At 50.8% G+C, this 19154-nt stretch overlaps 1 pseudogene; it reads right to left on the bottom strand.

Moving 5' to 3' along the window:
• The window catches only part of LOC120639742, a 30611-nt pseudogene extending 11851 nt beyond the window's left edge, over positions 1 to 18760 (bottom strand).
• Between the last annotated feature and the right edge of the window lie 394 nt (positions 18761 to 19154).

Below are 19154 nucleotides of genomic sequence, written 5' to 3'. Positions count from 1 at the left end.
ATGTGGCCACCCCTCCAGTTGGAAGGCATGGCATTGTGAGTGAACAAAGAAAAACCCAGAAAACTTCCCCAACTTGAGTGTCATCCTCTCAGCCAATGAGAGTGAAAATTGAGCTGCTAACATCTGGTATCAGAGCCGAGGTCCTGGGTTCGATCCCTCCCGGCCACGCATTTCCGCTGCGCGATTTCCCTGGCTGCGTTCACTGAGACCGAAGTGCTGAGACCGGGCAGGTGGCACAGCCCCGCGGATCGCCCGGCTCGCACGCAGTAGGGGGAATGTTGGACTGAGGATAAAAGCCACCATCCCTCCCACTATAACACCTGGGTTTTATGGTCGGGTTGACTAGGTGGGGCGTTCTAACTTGGTATCAGAGCCGTACTTTCCTGTAGACTGGATATATCATGTTCTTCTCCCTCCCAAGCATCAGTAGCAGCTGCTGCAGCAGCTGCTGCTAGCGCAGCAGCACCTGCAGCAGCCCCTCTTCCACCTTTCTCACCCGAGCAGACGAGCAGCAGCTCATCTGAGGCTGCGTCTTCTCCACGCAGCAGCCCCTTGGAGGCGCACCATGTCCGACGCACTGTCTCAGCGCTCGGTCGCCTCGAGCGCACGGCGTCAGCGAGATGCCGAGCTCGCCGCGGCAGAGGAGCGCAGGCGAGCGATGGCACAAGCCGCTGCAGCAGCGGCGAGGGCGGCCAGGCTGGCTGCAGCGGAGCTGGCGGCGGCCAGGGCGAAGGTGGAAGCAGAGGCGGCGGAGGATGCAGCGCGTGCGGCGGATGTCGAGGTTGAGACCTTCCGCGGCAGCCTCAGCGGCTCCATCGCCGGCGACACCACCGCCGACGGGGACCTTGAGGAGTTGGAGAGGAAGAGAGCGCGGAAGCGGACCGCGCGGTGGGCAGCAGCCCACCCCGGCGGCGGCGGCCTGGAGGGCGGCGCGCCCGGCGACGGTCCAGGGGCCCACGCGCCCAGCGGCAGCCTGGAGGGCGGCGCGCCCGGCGACGGTCCAGGGGGCCGCGCACCCGGCGGCAGGGGCCGCGCCCTTGGCGGCGGCCCGCAAGGCGGAGGCGGCGCCCCTGGCGGTGGAGCGCAGGGCGGTGGCGACGCTCCTGGCTGGGGTGCGCGCGGCGGCGCCCCCGGCTACCACGGCCTCCAGGCGGTGGTCAGGGACGTCGGTCCCGGCGGTGGGTGGCCCACCCTCACCAAGACCAACTACGTCGAGTGGGCCGCAGTCATGGAGGTGAAGCTCCAGGTGCGGCATATGTTTGAGACAGTCCGGTACGGCGACGTCGACTACGATGAGGATCGACGGGCGCTGGATGCTCTCATCGCAGCAGCCCCACCCGAGATGCAGTTCACGTTTTCCAAGAAGCGAACGGCCAAGGAGGCCTGGGACTCCATCGCTGCGGCACGTATCGGCAGCGACCGCGCCCGCAAGACCACTCTCCAGGCACTTCGCAAGGAGTGGGAGAACCTGGCCTTCAAGCCAGGTGAGGATGTTGATGACTTCGCCCTCCGTCTCAACACTCTGCTGCAGAAGGTGGTGCAGTTCGGCGAGGACACCTACGACGAGGAGAGAGCCGTCGAGAAGCTCTTCCGCTGCGTCCCCGAGAGGTACAGGCAGACCGCTCGCTCGATCGAGTCTCTGCTGGACCTCTCCACCATGACGATCGAGGAGGCGATAGGTCGCCTCAAGGTCGTCTACAGCGACGAGCCACAGCCTCCCTCGGGAGGCATCTCCATCGGTGGGAAGCTCCACCTTACTCAGGAGCAGTGGGAGGCCCGGCGCGGTAACAGGAGGAAGAGGGGGGAGCCCTCTTCCTCGACTGGTGGCCGCAAGCGCGGCAAGCCGCGAAAGGGGCGCGGAGGTGCCCAAGCCGGGGCACGAGGGCGCGCCGAGGGTGGCGCCCGCGGAGATGCTCAGGGCGGCGCCGCTGATAGGCCCAAGGCGGCACGAGACGACGCCTGCCACAACTGTGGCAGGCCCGGTTACTGGGCCAGGGACTGCCCGCAGCGGAGGCGTGGGGGGCCAAGCCCACGTCGCAGAGGCCCAGCCGGATGACGAGCCGGCTCTGTTCCTACTCCACGGGGACATGGAGCCGCATCCGGCGGCAACGCCTGCCACCGCTCTACTCCACCTCGACGAGCCGCGTGCCCGAGTCCTCCTCGGCAACGGCTCCGATGACGACAGGGTCGATGGCTGGTACCTCGACTCCGGCGCCACGCACCACATGACCGGGCGGCGGGAGTTCTTCTCCGACCTGGACGTTGACGTAGGTGGCTCCATCAGGTTCGGGGACTCCGCCGTGGAGATCAAGGGCGTGGGCTCCGTGATCTTCACCGCCAAGTCTGGAGAGCACCGGATGCTCACCAGAGTCTACTACATCCCGGCGCTGTGGAACTCCATCATCAGCCTTAGGCAGCTCGATGAGATCGGCTCCTGCGTGGTGATCGACAACGGGGTCTTCCGCATCTGGGACTACCGTCGCCAGCTTCTCGCCAGGGTGGTTCGAGGGAAGAACCGCCTCTACATCCTCCACGTCGGGGTGGCCCAGCCTCTTTGTCTTGCAGCTCGCAGAGACGACGAGGCATGGCAGTGGCACGAGCGCTTTGGGCACCTCCACTTTGAGGCCCTGAAGCGGCTTGGCGCCAAGGAGATGGTGCGAGGCCTCCCATGCCTCGACCACGTGGAGCAGCTCTGCGACGTCTGCGTGCTGACAAAGCAGAAGCGGCACTCCTTCCCCCAGTAGGCGAGCTTCCGAGCCAAGGAGCGGCTCGAGCTCGTACACGGGGACTTGTGTGGCCCGGTGACACCGGTCATACCAGGAGGACGGCGCTACTTCCTGCTGCTCGTCGACGACCTCTCCCGCTTCATGTGGGTGATGATCCTCGGCAGCAAGGGAGAGGCTGTGGACGCCATCAGGCGTGCTCAGGCTGCTGCGGAGGCAGAGAGCGGCCGCAAGTTGCGTGTGCTGCGCACCGACAACGGCGGCGAGTTCACGGCGGCCGAGTTCACGGCGTACTACGCGGATAAGGGCATCCAGCGCCACTACTCCGCGCCGTACAGCCCGCAGCAGAACGGCATCGTCGAGCGGCGCAACCAGACGGTTGTGGGGATGGCCCGGGCCCTCCTTAAGCAGAAGGGGATGCCGGCTGTCTTCTGGGGAGAGGCGGTGGTGACGGCCGTCTACATCCTCAACCGCTCGCCCACCAAGGCACTCGACGGCATGACGCCGTATGAGGCTTGGCATGGGCGTAAGCCGGCGGTCTCCCACCTGCGGGTCTTCGGCTGCCTCGCGTTCGCCAAGGAGCTTGGCCACATCGGCAAGCTCGACGACAGGAGCACTCCGGGAGTGTTCATCGGCTACGCGGAGGGTTCGAAGGCCTACCGCATTCTCGACCCGGAGACACAGCGTGTGCGCACGGCGCGCGACGTTGTGTTCGACGAAGGGCGAGGATGGGTGTGGGAGAAGGCGGTGGACGACGGCTCGGCTCCGACGTACGACGACTTCACCGTCGAGTACGTCCACTTCGAGGGAGCTGGGGGAGTACGCAGCTCTTCTTCGCCGAGCGTGCCTACCCCAGTCCCCGAGCCTCCACCGACTCCGGCGCCCGCCACACCGGCGGCAACCACGCCCTTCAGCTACGACTCCGGCTGCACCGAGTTCCTCGGCTGCACCACCACAGCCGGCGACGCCGCGCACTCCAGTACCGATAGCCACTCCTCCGGGCACGTCTACTTCGACACCTGCTCGTGCTGAGCACAGTCCGGTGGAGTTCGCTACTCCGCTCTCACGACGAGGAGCGCGTCGACGCGTACCACGACGGCGAGCAGTTGCGGTACCGTACGATGCAGGACCTTCTCGGTGATCAGCCGATGCCGGGACTGGTGCCTCACGACCTGGAGGCGCAGTTGCACCTCGCGTGCGATGACAGCGAGCCTCGGTCTTTCGCAGAGGCCGAGGGACACGCGGCATGGCGTGCCGCGATGCAGTCGGAGATGGACGCGGTTGAGCACTTGGGAGCTTGCTGACCTCCCTCGTGGTCAACGCGCGATCACCCTTAAGTGGGTGTTCAAGCTGAAGAGGGATGAAGCCGGCACCTTCGTCAAGCACAAGGCTCGCCTGGTGGCACGAGGTTTCGTGCAGCAGGAGGGGGTCGACTTCGACGATGCCTTCGCTCCCGTGGCACGGATGGAGTCCGTGCGACTTCTCCTTGCGCTGGCTGCCCAGGAGGGCTGGCGCGTCCATCACATGGACGTCAAGTCGGCGTTTCTCAATGGCAACTTGAGGGAGGAGGTCTATGTGCACCAGCCGCCGGGGTTTGCGATCCCCGGCAAGGAGGGCAAGGTGCTACGCCTGCGCAAGGCCCTCTATGGCTTGCGGCAGACCCCGAGGGCGTGGAACGCCAAGCTGGACTCCACGCTCAAGGGGGTGGGCTTCGAGCAAAACCCGCACGAGGCGGTCATCTACCGGCGGGGCAATGGCGGAAAATGCCCTGCTGGTGGGTGTCTACGTCGACGACTTGGTGATCACCGGCACCAAGGTCGCGGAAGTGGTGGCGTTCAAGGAGGAGATGAAGGCCACCTTCCAGATGAGCGACTTGGGGCCTCTCTCCTTCTACCCGGGGATCGAGGTGCACCAGGACGACTCCGGGATCACACTTCGACAGACTGCCTACGCCAAGCGCATCGTCGTGCTCGCTGGGCTCCACCCGACTGCAACCCAGCTCTCACTCCGATGGAGGAAGAGGCTGAAGCTGAGCCGTGACAGCATGGCAGAGGAGGTGGACGCTACTCAGTACCGGCGCCTTGTGGGGAGCCTCCGGCCTACCCTCGCCCACACACGGCCGGACTTGGCGTTCTCCGTCGGCTACGTAGTCGGTTCATGCAGCAACCGACGACGTAGCACCAACAGCCGTGAAGAGGATCATCCGCTATGTGCGGGACCCTCGACCGCGGTCTCCACAACCCGAGGTGCCCTGGAGCGGCACACCTTCGTCGGGTACAAACATCGACAACGACCACGCCGGCGACATCGACAAACCAGCAAGAGCACGAGCGGGATCCTCTTCTTACTCGGCAAGTGCCTCGTTAGCTGGCAGTCGGTCAAGCAGCAGGTGGTGGCCTTGTCCAGCTGCGAGGCCGAGTACATAGCGGCCTCCACCGCGTCGACTCAGGCGCTCTGGCTCGCTCGACTGCTTAGTGATCTACTCGGCAAAGACACTGGAGCAGTGGAGCTCAGGGTGGACAGCAAGTCCGCTCTGGCCTTGGCGAAGAACCCCGTTTTCCACGAACGAAGTAAGCACATGCGGGTGAGGTATCACTTCATCCGAGGCTACTTGGAGGAAGGAAGCATCAAGAGAGCTACATCAACACCAAGGATCAGCTTGCGGATCTGCTCACCAAGCCCCTTAGGAGGATCAAGTTCCTTGAGCTTTGCTCCAGGACTAAGATGGTCCAATCTTCCACAAGACGACACAAAGACTTAGGGGAGAGCCCATACCGGCGTTTGGCCGCCGGCGAGCCCCTTTACGCGTCGCGCCGACGAACGTCGCCCGTCACGCTCGCGCACCCGTCCTTATCCCCACGGAGTCGTGTCCGTTTTTGCCATCCCCTTCCTTCCTCGCGCTCACGCCGAGCCAAGCTCGAGCTCAGTGCCACCTCCGGCGTCCACGCCGGCCATCCTCGCTGCCCCGCCTCGATTCGGCGCGCCCCAGCCTCCCTAGCCTCGCCCCGCAGCTCCTCCGCCCATCCACAAGCTCGATTGAGCCGTTTCCCGGCCGAATCGAGCTCCCCACCGCTGGTCGACATTAGAGCTTCGCGCCGAGCTCTGCGCCATCGCCGAGCTTCCTCTCCCACCCCTCATCCGCCCGATTCAAGCCGTGGTGAGACTCCCGCTCTGTCCTCTACCTCCCCCACCCCTTTTCCCCTTGGTTCCGGCGCCGCCGCCGCCAGAGCATCGCCGCGCTGTGGCTGCTTGGCGCCGCGCGGGCCGCGGGGGGGCGGTGCCATTGCCGAGCACCCCGAGGCGGCCTGGGGGCCCAGGTCGTGGGCCCAACCAGCCGCGCCGCCGCCCTGCCTTGCGCCGTCGCCGCCCCGCGCGGGCCCCGGCCGTGCCGCCGTGCCGCTGCCGTTGCCTTGCCTGGCCACGCGCCGGCCATGGCCACGGCGAGGCAAAGCAGGGCGCAAAGCAGGGGAGGGCGCTGGGAGCTGGGCTCCCACTGGCATGTGGGGCCCGGCTGTCAGCCCCCCTTTTCAGTTTTTGTTTTGTTTTCCAAAAATTGTTTATTTCGGCTGAAAACTTTGAAAATGTGTAGAAAAATATAGAAAAATGCAAACTAAATTTTGTTGGGTTGCTTAGATCAAGATCTTCAGAGGAAAAATACTCATGCTTGTGAAATGTCACTTTTGCCCCTGCTAAATTGTGGGTTGTGCTTAAGCTAGTTATTTTGTATCGGTTGTTCGGTTTGTCTAAAATTATGAAATTTATTCAGTAGATTACTTATTTGTATGTGTAGTCCACTGAAAAAATTTCAGGTGCATAGCCTATGTGCATGTTTGTGGATCTAATATACTTGATTTCCATTCTAGGCTAAAAGAAATACTTTTCTATATCAATAAATGTGTGGTAATTTATTTATGCACTCCTTATCAATAGTTTTTCATGATAGAAAAATTGTGCTACCAAATCCTTGTGGCATGTTTTATTTTTGTGTTTAGCTAATTCCTAGCTTTAGTTTTCCTTATTTTTCGCCGTTGCTAAGCAATGCTTTATTGCTTCATCCGTTTGTTAATGTGCCTAGTTTCCTTAAAGCGAGTTTAGTAGTGTTGTTGAAAGGAAACACTTCAGGCTAAACTAAGCGGGAACTGAATTTACCTAGCAGCACCAAGTCGTTTCCTTTATCGCTAGTTTTTCCTGATTGTCGTTAAATGATTGCCAGTCATATCTTCTTTTCCTCACATTGCATTGCCTCCTGAGTGCCTTGCACCGTTATAACTCCTGCATGGCATCTTTTCATACGTGTAGAGCCACGAACGAAGACGTCTACGAGCTGGTTGCTGAGCCGGTCCAGGAGCCGCAAGCAGGAGAACAGCAGGAGGACGCAGTCGAGCACACTCCCAAAGAAGTCGCTAACCCCGCTGACTTGCAAGGCAAGCCCCGGAGCATAACCCTTACTTTCGGTATTAAATGTTTATCTAAGTAATTGTGCATTTACGTTTATAGGAGTTGTATGAAACCCTAGTATGCATATTTTCCATAGGTACCTATGAGTCTCTACTAGTGTGCAGGTCGTTAGTACTGCAATGCTTAACTAGGATTCGGTATAAGTCGAGTGATTCCTGTCACTCGCATGTTATATGTCCTTGTTCTAATGGCAAAGTTACTTGAGAATGAATAAGGAGGAAAAAGAGAAATGGAGACAAGGCGGGAATGAGTTGGATTATGGATATGGAATGGATGAAAAGAAATCTCCGCCTTGTGTCGTTTGAGGACCATACCGTTGTGGCATGTTGATCGAGAATTTAACAGTACTAACCACATGCCGGGAGTAGGAGGTAGTTGAAACCGGTAAGCTCATTACTTGAATCGCAACGATACTTTGAATCGCGACTTGCTACTTTTGGGAGTGGAATGATGGCGGGTGTTGTAGTCGCCCTCGGGTCCACGGGTGTTCGCCGTGTGAGGCTCCTCACCCGGGTTTGACAGGCGTGATTCAGACGTGGGGTGATGATAGGAACAGTTGACGTGTGTAGCCCGACGGGGTTGCACGTGTCGTGTGAGTTAGATCCACCTTGCAAGGTTAAATTGGATCGATTCGCCGTGACTCGGGATATGAGAGCCTTGGTCACTGTGTCACATGTAGTAAAGAAGTGGAATAAGAGCGGAAATGGAAATGTTGGCTTGTATGTTACGGAAAGATAATTTGATCTACCATGTGTGCTCTAGATGCTATAGCGAACCTAGTTGGTACTCGAACACTAAACTTGAGCTAAAATATTGAAAGTAAGGATTTACTACTAGTAGCTTTTAGCAAAACCAACTCCAGAGCCAAAAAACTTTGTATGTCTAGATATTGGGCTAAGTATACTCATAGTCGGGTAAGCCTTGCTGAGTATTAGTATACTCAGGGTTGTTGTAACCCTTCTAAGCAGGTTGTGTTCCCGCTGACTTCGAGGAGATCTGTGCGTCCTGGATTGGACAACCGCTTCCTCCGGGTTGGACCGTCGAGTGGGCCCCGTCTTCCCCGTGAAGATCGGGCAGGTTGGCATCACATCGGTGGGCAGAATGTGGAGCTCACCTTGTATCGTCGTTCGTAGTTACGTATTGTATTTCGAACTCGGTTTTTAAACTTCCGCTGTGTATTTGAACTCTGTAGTTTGTATTTAAAGCTTTTATGTAAAACTTGTGTTGTAAATTATTAAGAATCTCGGTATGCTTGTATCACCTGTGCTCGTCTTCGTGCGAGACTTCTAGTGCAATTGTGATCCTGAAGTACAGTAGTGTTAATCGGGAATTACCCGACGGACTGCCGGATTACACTGTTTTAAGTGCGAGGTAACTTGATTATTCATTAAGATGATAGTTAGCGCACTTAAGCCGGTTTATTGGGCGGATCTGCACACAAGCTAGGAATAGAGTGAGCATTTCAATCTTCAGATCTTAGCTACACAGACCAATACTTCCTTCTTTGATTGGTGGCAGCGGCAAGTTCTATAGTGGAGGGCTAGTCCAAAAAGGCTTAAATTCCATCATCATCTTGGCAGCTTGGTCTATTTGGAAACACCGCAATGGTTGTGTTTTCTACGGTGTCACGCCCAATGTTTCTTGTGTGGTTTCGGCCATTTTAGAGGAGCTGTACCTCCTCGCCCGGGATTGACCACCATTTCAGCCGCCGGCGTCGCCATGGATCCCGCCAAGGTCCAAGCAGTGGGCGGATTAGCCACAACCTCGCTCTACGCGGGCAGTCCAAGGGCTCCTTGGCCTAGCAGGGTACTACCGCAAGTTTGTCAGGGAGTTCGGCACAATCGCTACTCCCCAGTCAGTCTCCTCTGCAAGGAGGGGTCTCTTGGACTTCGGAGGCGGCGGCATTCACCGCCCCAAAGACCATCGTCACCACGACGCCTGTCCTCGCCCTGCCTGACTTCACCCAGCCATTCGTCGACGAATGCGACGCGTCCACATATGGGTTCGGCGTCGTGCTCCCAGGACCAGCATTTGGTGGCGTTCTTCAGCAGGCCGGCCACGCCACGCCATGTGTCCCTGGCGCGTACGACCGTGAACTCATTGGCCTCGTCCTCACTGGAGGCCATACTTGTGCGGACGTCGCTTCGTGGTAAGGACTGACCAGCGCTTGGCCGCCATCCCGCCAGCACCACTCGGTGGACAAACTACTCGGCTTCGATTTCTCTGTGGAGTACAAGGTGGGGAGCACGAACGGTCGCGGATTCCCTCTCCCGCCACGACACGGAGGAGGCAGCGTCTTGGCCATCTCGGGTCCCCGCTTCATCTAAATCGACCGCCTCCAGCAGGCCACAACCATGGACACGACGCTGGTGGCACTCAAGGACAAGCTGGCGGTGGGCACGCGAGCAGGCCTTGGTCGCTCATTGACGGCCCGTCACGTTCCACGACCGCCTCTACATTCACCGGCGTCGCCCTTGCTCCACGAGGTGCTCACCACCGTGCACTGACGGCCACGAGGGCGTTCAGCACACGCTCCACTTCCACTGCGATTCCACTCCCCAACCTCCGCAAGACAGTGAAAGATTACGTCCTCGCCTGCGCCACCTGCCAGCGGTACAAGTCCGAGCACTTGCACCCGCGACTAATCCTACCGCCGCCGGTGCCCACGGCGGTTTGGATCGACATCGGGCTCGACTTCATCGAGTGCTGCCTCATGTGGGAGGAAAATCCGTCATCTTGACCGTGGTGGATCGCTGCAGCAAGTACTGCCACTTCATCTGCCTCGCACACCCGACACGGCGAAATCGGTGGCACAGGCGTTCTTCGCCGAGATTGTCCGCCTCCATGGTGTTTCGCAGTCCATGGTCTTTGACCGGGACCCCATCTTCACGTCGGCCTTCTGGTGCGAGCTCATGCGGCTCGCGGGCACCAAGCTGCACATGACATCGGCGTTCCATCCCCAATCTGATGGGCAAACGGAGGCTGCAAACAAGGTCATCATCATGTACCTCCGCTGCCTCACGGTGATCATCCCGACAGTGGGTGTGTTGGCTTTCAACACCGCGTACCAGACGACACTCAAGGACACGCCTTCAAGATCGTCTATGGCCGCGACCCGCCCACTATTTGTTCCTATGAACCAGGGAAAACAAGGGTCGCAGCCGTGGCCAAGTCCATGGTGGAGCGGGATGAGCTGCTCGCCAATGTCCGCTAACACCTCGAGCAGGCTAGGTGGTGCACAAGATCTACTACGACAAATCCACGAAGAGACCAGACACGCCGTGGGTGACTGGGTCTGGCTCAGCCTCCATTAACGCGCAACGGCCTCCCACCAAGCTCCGACGCCGGGAAAGCTGAAGCCTCATTTCTACGGCCCGTACCGCAATGCCGCCATCATCAACGACGTCACCTACCGCCTGGAGCTGCTGGCGTGCGCGCGCATGCAAGATGTGCTCCACGTCGGCCTATTGAAGAAGTTCGTCGGCACGCCTCCAACGACCCCGGCCGTTCTGGAACCCGAGGCCGTGGCGTGCGCCAAATCCTCGTCCATTGGAAGGGCGAACCTGCTTCATCAGCTTCATGGGAGGACATCGTCAGCTTCAGCAACTGCTACCCCAGTTCCAGCTTGAGGACGAGCTGCTCGTCGAGGAGAGAGATGTCATGTGGGCCGCGTGTACCAACAACGTGGCAGCAAGAAGGGCGCCAACGAGGCCAACACGGCCTCAACAGACGGCGCGGAGTGCTAGGAGCGCCGTCGCCCGCAGCAGAAGCGCAGGAGCTTGCAGTGGTTAGCGCCATTTAGTGGCTAAGCTAGGAATTAGGAGTGAGTTTAGGGATTGGTTTCCTCGTGTTAGCCGGCCAAGGCCAATTTAAAAGGATGTATTGCTACTGATTTGGGATAAGCAAGATCAATCTACCTCCCAAACCTCAACTCTTTACTCTTAATCTCACCCCCTTCAACATTGGGCCGCCAGGGAAGGACCCCGCGCCATTACCGGCCGAGGCTACGAACTACGCAGCCAAGGTCCCGCCGTCTTGGGCATTGACGCCCTTAACATCAACACTGTCAAGTGGAACTTATTATGAGGTTGCTCATTGTCTTCAGGTAAGGGTCTGTTTGGATTGGAGGTTTTTCAAAGGAATTTCACGGGAGTTCACTTCCTTTTTTTGCTGACATCATGCACCATTTGGAACGGAGGAATCGACCTCATCGTTCCTCTGGAAAGGCTTGCCTTCATTCATAGAACACAGGAATCTAAACATCCACTCGAAACCAAAGTTTTCGCTGAAACCCAAGGCACACTCGCGCATGAGAGAAGCAGAACAGATAGAGGCACAGGAAGATGAAAGAAGTGGCAGAAAAAGCAACAAGCATATTAAACTAATTTCTACAAATCAAGCCTGTTTTGCAAACAAGAATCAATTCAAGAGAAATCGAGCCCATTTCGCAAAATACGAATCAGAGTACAAGAGAATCAAAAATAGTTCAACACACTGCAAGCAAGAACAAGTTAAACAAATTTCACGCTGGCAAGGCAGTGCGACAGCAAAGAAGACCCTTGCCACTCAGCGACCTTCCCAGCTCACTGTCGTCCATTGAGCAGCTCGCGCGACATCTAGGATGTAGCGCTCAGTAGTCACCACCTAAAGTAGCTAGCCCTTCTTGCTTCCATCAATTCGCCCATATGAGGATCAGGCGTGGTGGTTCTTATCCATAATGATGAACCAAGGAACAGATAAGAATAATGCTTTGTAGCTAGACTGAGTTCATGGACCAAGGGGCCCAACTGTAAAGCCTCCCTGTATGTAAAATATACTCTCAAGTGCACAGTCAACTCCATTATTCGTGTATCTTTTATTAGGTGCTACTAATAGTTTTTGATTATTTCTGTCTTCTTAAAGATTCCTGTGTTCCAAACACCACTTCCTAGTCTTTTCCTGCATTTTCCAAACCTCTGTTTTGACCCATCATTTCTATTCCTTTCCTATGTTTTTCCCCATTCCTCTATTTTGTATTCCTCCATTCCGAACAGACCTAAACTGTTAAAGTTCAGAACATATCTCGGCCCAAATACTGTATTTTAGAAAGTATGACACGTAAATGCAATGTTCTTCAGGAATATAAGCAGCAGCTCATTACCAAAATGTCAAACATTACTTGACATTTCAGAAAGGATAAGGATAAAGGACACCAAGGTTACCTCTAGGAATAGACCAGTAGAAAAACCTTGTTGTAGTGGATTACCAAATGGACTCCCCCCATTAATAGCATCACGGATTCTATCATTGAAACTGCAAATATGGTAGTGGTACTGGGTATTGTTATGTAGGGAAAAAAAAGAAAGTAAATGCACAAGGACACCACGAGAAAGTTTCCAAGACTAGTTTATTTACTACATAAACTTCACTAAGATGTTTCTTCAAAGAGTTGAGACTTTAATTTCTTTTTACATTCCAGTTGTTGATTGTAAAAAAATAGACTAAATTTTTTTCTGCGCATCCCAACAAGACCGGATGGTTTGCAGATAGGAATTAAAATAATACGCACACTCAAGTTAGTTAAATTAGACTTACCTACCAATCCCTGTGCCACTCATATTAAGCTGGGATCCATTTATCCCACGTTTATTTTGTGCGACTTCACCAAAGTCCCATCCTTCACCATACCTGTCACGGTGTCAATGTCTTATCAGTTCAATTCACAGCAGTAGTGTGCCCGTTTTTTATGAAAACTGGTTGCACATCTTGGTGCTTAAGTATATCTTTGAACCATCCATGCCATGTTCATCTATTGTAAGGCTCTGAAGAGCAGATTTTGCTCTCATCTGCATTCAGCAACCATAAGAGTTCTCAAGCACAAAGTACAACATAATTACAAAAAAAAAAGTTGAAATTCAACCAGCAACAACAATAATGATCAATAATATGGACACATGCAACAAACAGCTAGTAAACTTTGGTTTACTGAATACCACAAAGTGATTATTTTCCCAGCTCAAATTTCTATTTTTTTTCCAGTTGTGGTGGTAGACTGGTAAGAATCAGAAAGTCACACATAAAAATTGAAAAAAAAACAATTTCTAGAATAATCTGCACTGTTACAAAGTTTAGATTTCTGGTATTAACAATCCATCGAGATATTGTTCGACTCTGGATAATTACTAAAAGAAGTATTCTCCAAATTAACTGACATGCTAAACACATATTACTAAATACCCTAAAGCTAAATATATCCACCACCCAAAGCCGTGAGAAGATATTTAAATTCAGAAACCAAATACAGAGGTTGCAAATGAAGCCCTACTCTCTATTTTTGTCTGTGCATCTTGTAGATAGAGACTGAGGTGAGATTCCGTAAAGAATAAAGGTTCAACTAGATCAACCATAACCATTACAGGGGAGTTAATATGCCCAAATAAGAGGTTGGAAGGAAACTAATTAAAAATTTAGAAGCAGCCAAAGAACACCTTTGGGCACCTAGCTGTTACTAAAAGAAATGATAATGAACTAAAATTCTAATATTGAAATATGATAAGGATTAATGCAAGACTTGTACTAGAGCATGGGGATGAAATAAAAAGAGATTCTGTTTTCAACCACCAAATCCCCATGTTATTTAATTTGGCCATTAGGTGTATTTACTTACCATTGTCTTTTCATGATATGTCCCATAAGATCAAATCTGAACCCATCAACCTATGGTGAAAGTTATCATAAGATCATAAATAATAGAGAATAATAAGCTGTGATATTAAAAGACATGCATCCACCAACATGAAACAATTTAGCCAAAAAGGAAAGAAAGAAACAACTATATTTTCTGTGAGTTTAACTATCTATAATCTCTGATGGAATCATTAAGTTTTGAAAGAACCATATCATAATTATGCAATGCCTATAATTGTAATGTAACTATTACAACTCACTTTGTAATTTACTGCCCAATTCAGAAGGTCATCCACGATTAATCTATCAACCATGAAATGCTCGCTTGCTGTATTGTTCACAGCTGCGCTGTTCTCAATCTGACCATTAGTATCCATTCTAAGGTAGTATCCAGGTACAATCTGCAAATGTCCAGTATAAACAATAAGATAGATTAGGATGCATATGGAATGTCCAAAGAACAAATAATTTTGATTTTTTCTGCCCAGAAATGGATAAACGACTTTGATTTTAATCAGCAAGTGTATATATTTGAACTACAAACATTTTATGGGCTAAGGAACAAAGATATCAAGGGGCAACAAATTCAATCACTGCCGTTTCCTAGATATAATTGTAGTTCAACAATTCGTTTCATTTGGTACACAAAAAAGCATCATGGTAAAACAGTCCTCAGTACAATTGATAAGCCAGTGAAACATTGTCGAATATTTAATATATATTTTTTCTCGAATACATAGGAGAGCTGCATATCATTGCATTAAGAAGAAGAATGTTCAATATATATGGTCTAATTTTCTTCTAAACAAGGGTCAATAGATGGATAGTGATTCGAACTGGTGATCACAAATTTGGATTACATAATTGGCAGACTGACTGATCCACAGGTAAAGTAAAAATTCAGAATCGCAAAAGTTCACACATGCATGTTCATCACAAAATAAAATGTGATAATTTAAAAGAAGTAACAGGTATTCATGAAAGGAAGCAATTAATCAATTTAATTCATGTAGTCCTTAGTATTGTGTTAGTCACATGATGATTTACTTGCCAACGTAGATTTCATCTAACATATTAATGCACAACAACCAGATCAAGTGCTTCAAGGTATATCAGGCAAAGGAGAAGATAGACCAAACCCACTCAAAAGAGAATTAAATTTCAGGAAACGGACTAATTATAGAAATCAGGGAATTGCAGCTATATATTGCATGTTCAGGAATATTCCAATTCTTTGCTCTAATATTCATTGTTAAAAAGAAGTCTCCAAAGAACTAGTTACAAGAAGTAACTTCGATTGGACATTGGTTCTATATGCTGTTGAGTGGACAAGTTTCCATGAAACAATAGCATATGCCATTTAACTCTACCAAACCAGAAAGGACATAGGTACATATATAGAATAAACATCAAGCTGCTGTTTATAACTCGAATGGCTAGGAAAAAATATAACTAAAAGCTGAGACAAACCTTGTCAAGCACCGAAGTGATGGCAGAAGGGCCACTTGAGTATAAATGATTGTATACAACATCCATGACAACACGAAGACCTAAGTGATTCAGGGCCTGCAGCAAGATTTATCAGAAGGTACCTGTTATCCTGGACACAGCTGGTTAAATTAAGGACACCTGCTACTCAGATCATTACACTAAAGCAACAGGCTGCTGAAAGTTGCTGCACGTTTATGTATCAAAATTCAGGGTTAAAAGCACAAGCACACCTGGACCATCTGTCGGTATTCAATAATACGATTTGGACCATCTGGGTTACTTGCATAGCTTCCTTTCGGAACTCCCAAAGCACAGGGTTATATCTTTAGTTGCATGTGGCCATGTTTAGAATAATTTATGACACATCAGTATATTGTGAATCTTTGACAGGAAAGAACAAAGAAGCAAAAAAAAATGAATACCCCCCAATTATAAGGGTCCTCTTCCTGAATAGCTACAACTGCATCTTGTTGTAAATCTGATCCTGGAGGGAATTTTGACAGCTCAGCCTCATCTGCCATAGTAGATGAAGTCCCCAAGTTACTTGAAAAGGAATAATCAAATGAAATGAACTAAAGGTGCATAAGATGTAAGTGACAGAGTTTAGTTTAATCAACCACTGAAAGATATATACTGAATAAGAAAAACAAAACATAGCTGGAACTACATTGAACTCTGAAAATATGCAAATACCTGGCACCATAAATTTTATGATGTCAATGTATTCCAGATATTCTATATCAGATTGAAAGTGGATTATTTCCATGCGTATTGGTAGAGTTTCAAAGCAAATAAAAAGCATGTAAGTTACAAAATTACGTTATTTTAAAGAACAGGTTAATGTCTTTTACTGGTTAAAATATACAGAAAGAATGAGTCTTTACCAACAATTTCCAATTGTTCTTAATGTCATCAACACCTCCAAATTGAAAGCTTGGCAACAAATGCACATGAGTCAAACCAGCATCAGACAGTTTCCTTAGGTGTTGTATTCCTGCTGTATCCTGTATCACAAGTTGCAGAATGAGATAAGGTGAAAGCTGATGAAATAAGGTCATGAAATATATTACTCTCCTAGTAATCAACTGTGAACAACCCTGACATGTAATGCGCAGAATCCTCTCCTCGAGAATGACAGTCCACGGTGCTATCATGGGCACTGTAAACAAAAATGACAGAAAACATAGTGGTAAATTCATAAAAATGAGGGTGCAAAAAATCTCATCAAAGTTACAGCCACAGAACAGCTAACCTGAAATCGCGAATATGCAATTCATATATGCTTATGTCAGAAAAGAATCAAGCTTTGGCTTTTCCGCCGCCAATTTATCCCATGAAGGTGGCTTCAATGTTTCACTATTAATGTCGACCAACCAAGTCCGTGTTCCATTTGCAGACAAGCCTAGTCAAAACAAGATAACATTTATGTCTTCCACTTTCTCTATGACTAGTATTGTATTATGAAGTAATCAAAATGCACTTACCCTCTAGCATAAGGATCATCAGCCAAACATTTCTCAACTTGTGATGTAGCTGGATGATATACTGTGACTTCATACAGATAATACCGGTTCTCCCAGTTTTTTGGACCAGTAACACTCCAAACACCATTGACTCATTGAGTTGCACAGCCTCCAGTAAAGGCCCCACTGGAACCATCATAGAAGCTCACACTCACATCCTGCAGCACTATTGAGATACTTTCAATTGAAGTGGAAAATATAGAGGACTAGTGGTAAACTGGTAATAGTAAGATGTAAAGGATTCCAAGATCCAGAACCTGTGCTGTAGGAGCCCATAGATGCAGACTCACAGCTTTCTCACTGAAAACTGCGCCAAGTGGTCCAGTGTAGGCAAACATGTCATCCAACACGCCAGGTAGTTGCAATGCAGTAAAATCTTGGCTTTTCCCATGACCTATCTTGTAACAATACAGAATTGTCCTCATGAACCGTTTGTCGAGGGGGTCTTTACGGAAAGGCAGCCTAGTGTAAAGATTACCATCAAAAGAAGCGACAGCCAGTTGGCATTTCACAAGGCTGGCAACATCAACAGAGCTTGGAACTCTGAAGGCTCTATAGCAGCTGATAAAAGGGAATTTCTCAGTCACCTGAAGCATGTGAAGTGTAGGGCAACATTAGAGTGCTGCTTGAAAAATAAAGTACAAAGATGAACAAACATAACAAGCACTGCAGAATAAAGATAATTACAATAACTCAATAATACTCATACACTGGCTGAAGCCCGCCGTGTTCCAGTTGCAGCTGAACTTTGGAATCATAACCTGCCAAATCAGAAAGATTGTGACATGCAGACTTTTAACCCTTTATTATTATATTCAATAGACGAAAAGAATCCACAAGTCTATAGATCCACCCACCTTCAACAACCCCATTTGACATGCACATTGTAGCACTTCTGCTTGCATATAAGTACAGGGAGGTTTCTTGATCGCTGACATCCCAGGCAATCAGGGACTTGGTGACCCCAGTAAGCTCTTGCATCTGACAAAAACTCCTGCAGAAGCAACATCACAGCTAGAGTAAGTACGGCCCAGAAACATGGCAATAAAAAAAATGAATATTTGGAAATTCTTCACAAGATGGTGATGAAAATGAACTACAGGTATCTTTTTCACAGTAGGCCTGATGGTCAGTTGTGATATAGCTGCGTTCTGCTACAACAGGTTAGATAATAGCATGATCTCGAATCAGGTGATTTGACTGGAACTTTTGGATTGCATAATACTTTTCCCGAATTTGGAAACAGCTACAAGAAGTACTCTGTCTAGGCAAAGTGCGTTTAAAAAAGTATTTCGTAAAATCTCGTTACAATTCTTTTTTGTCAGTTAGAGGAAGTGATTGCTGTATATGTATGATCACTGGCAGGTGGTCCAACACCATTGGGCTCTGAAGAACCCAGGGGTTGATGTGAAAATTTATTAACGATCATTCTATTTCCGTCCACTGCGCGCATCGTGTGACTACCATGCGGGCCACATGGACCCGCATCCGAACCTGTAGGGTTAATCGCGTATTTTTTCGCATTCGAGGGGGTACAATCGACAATTGCACCAACTCCGTAATAACGGGATATGTGAAGAGGGAGGGGCAGCAGCGGCCGCACCTGGGTGGCCTCGGCGACGCCGACGTCAGCGCCGGCGTCCTCCTTCCCCGTCGCCATGGGGGGCCTCGGCGCGGCGTGGAGCACCCTCAGGGTCCCGGGAGCCGCGGCGCGCGCGGAATGCGCCGGCGGCGGAGAGGCCCGCGCTGCACCTGACCTCCTCGGCGAAGCTGACGACGGGGGCGGCGGCGGCGGCGACGCGCGGGGGTGGCGCGAGGGCGAAGGCGGAGCTGGCGTGGAGCAGCATTTGCATCGGCGTTTGGATTCGAGGGAGGGAGAGGAAGGCGGAGAGGCCAGCCTTGTAATAATCAACTGATTTATTTATTTATTCACTTATTATGTGATGTTATATAGAAGGGGGAGGAGAAAAGCAGCATGAGTGTTTTTATTTTTATAATTTGTGTGAAAGTTTCTTTTATTTTTTTTGCGGGTTGCGTGAAAGTTTTTGTTTGGCTCATGGGTACCTTGTTGCTTTTTGTCATTTATCTCTTTCTGTTTCTCTTTTATTTCCTTTTTTATTTCTTCATTTGTAGGTATTTTTCTCTGTGTAATCCACACGTTTGGGTCATCCATTCCTTCTAAGTTTTTTTTCAGTTTCTTGCTTTCGTTTATCGGCATTTTGTGCTTTATATATAAGGTCATGGTATCAACTGGGCCAAACGTGAAATCCAAATTTGTTGCCTAGCTAGGGAG

Source organism: Panicum virgatum, chromosome 7K, assembly GCF_016808335.1.
Source record: "Panicum virgatum strain AP13 chromosome 7K, P.virgatum_v5, whole genome shotgun sequence".
In the NCBI taxonomy this organism is placed as follows: Eukaryota; Viridiplantae; Streptophyta; class Magnoliopsida; order Poales; family Poaceae; genus Panicum; species Panicum virgatum.
This window is presented reverse-complemented; position numbering and strand designations above follow the sequence as displayed.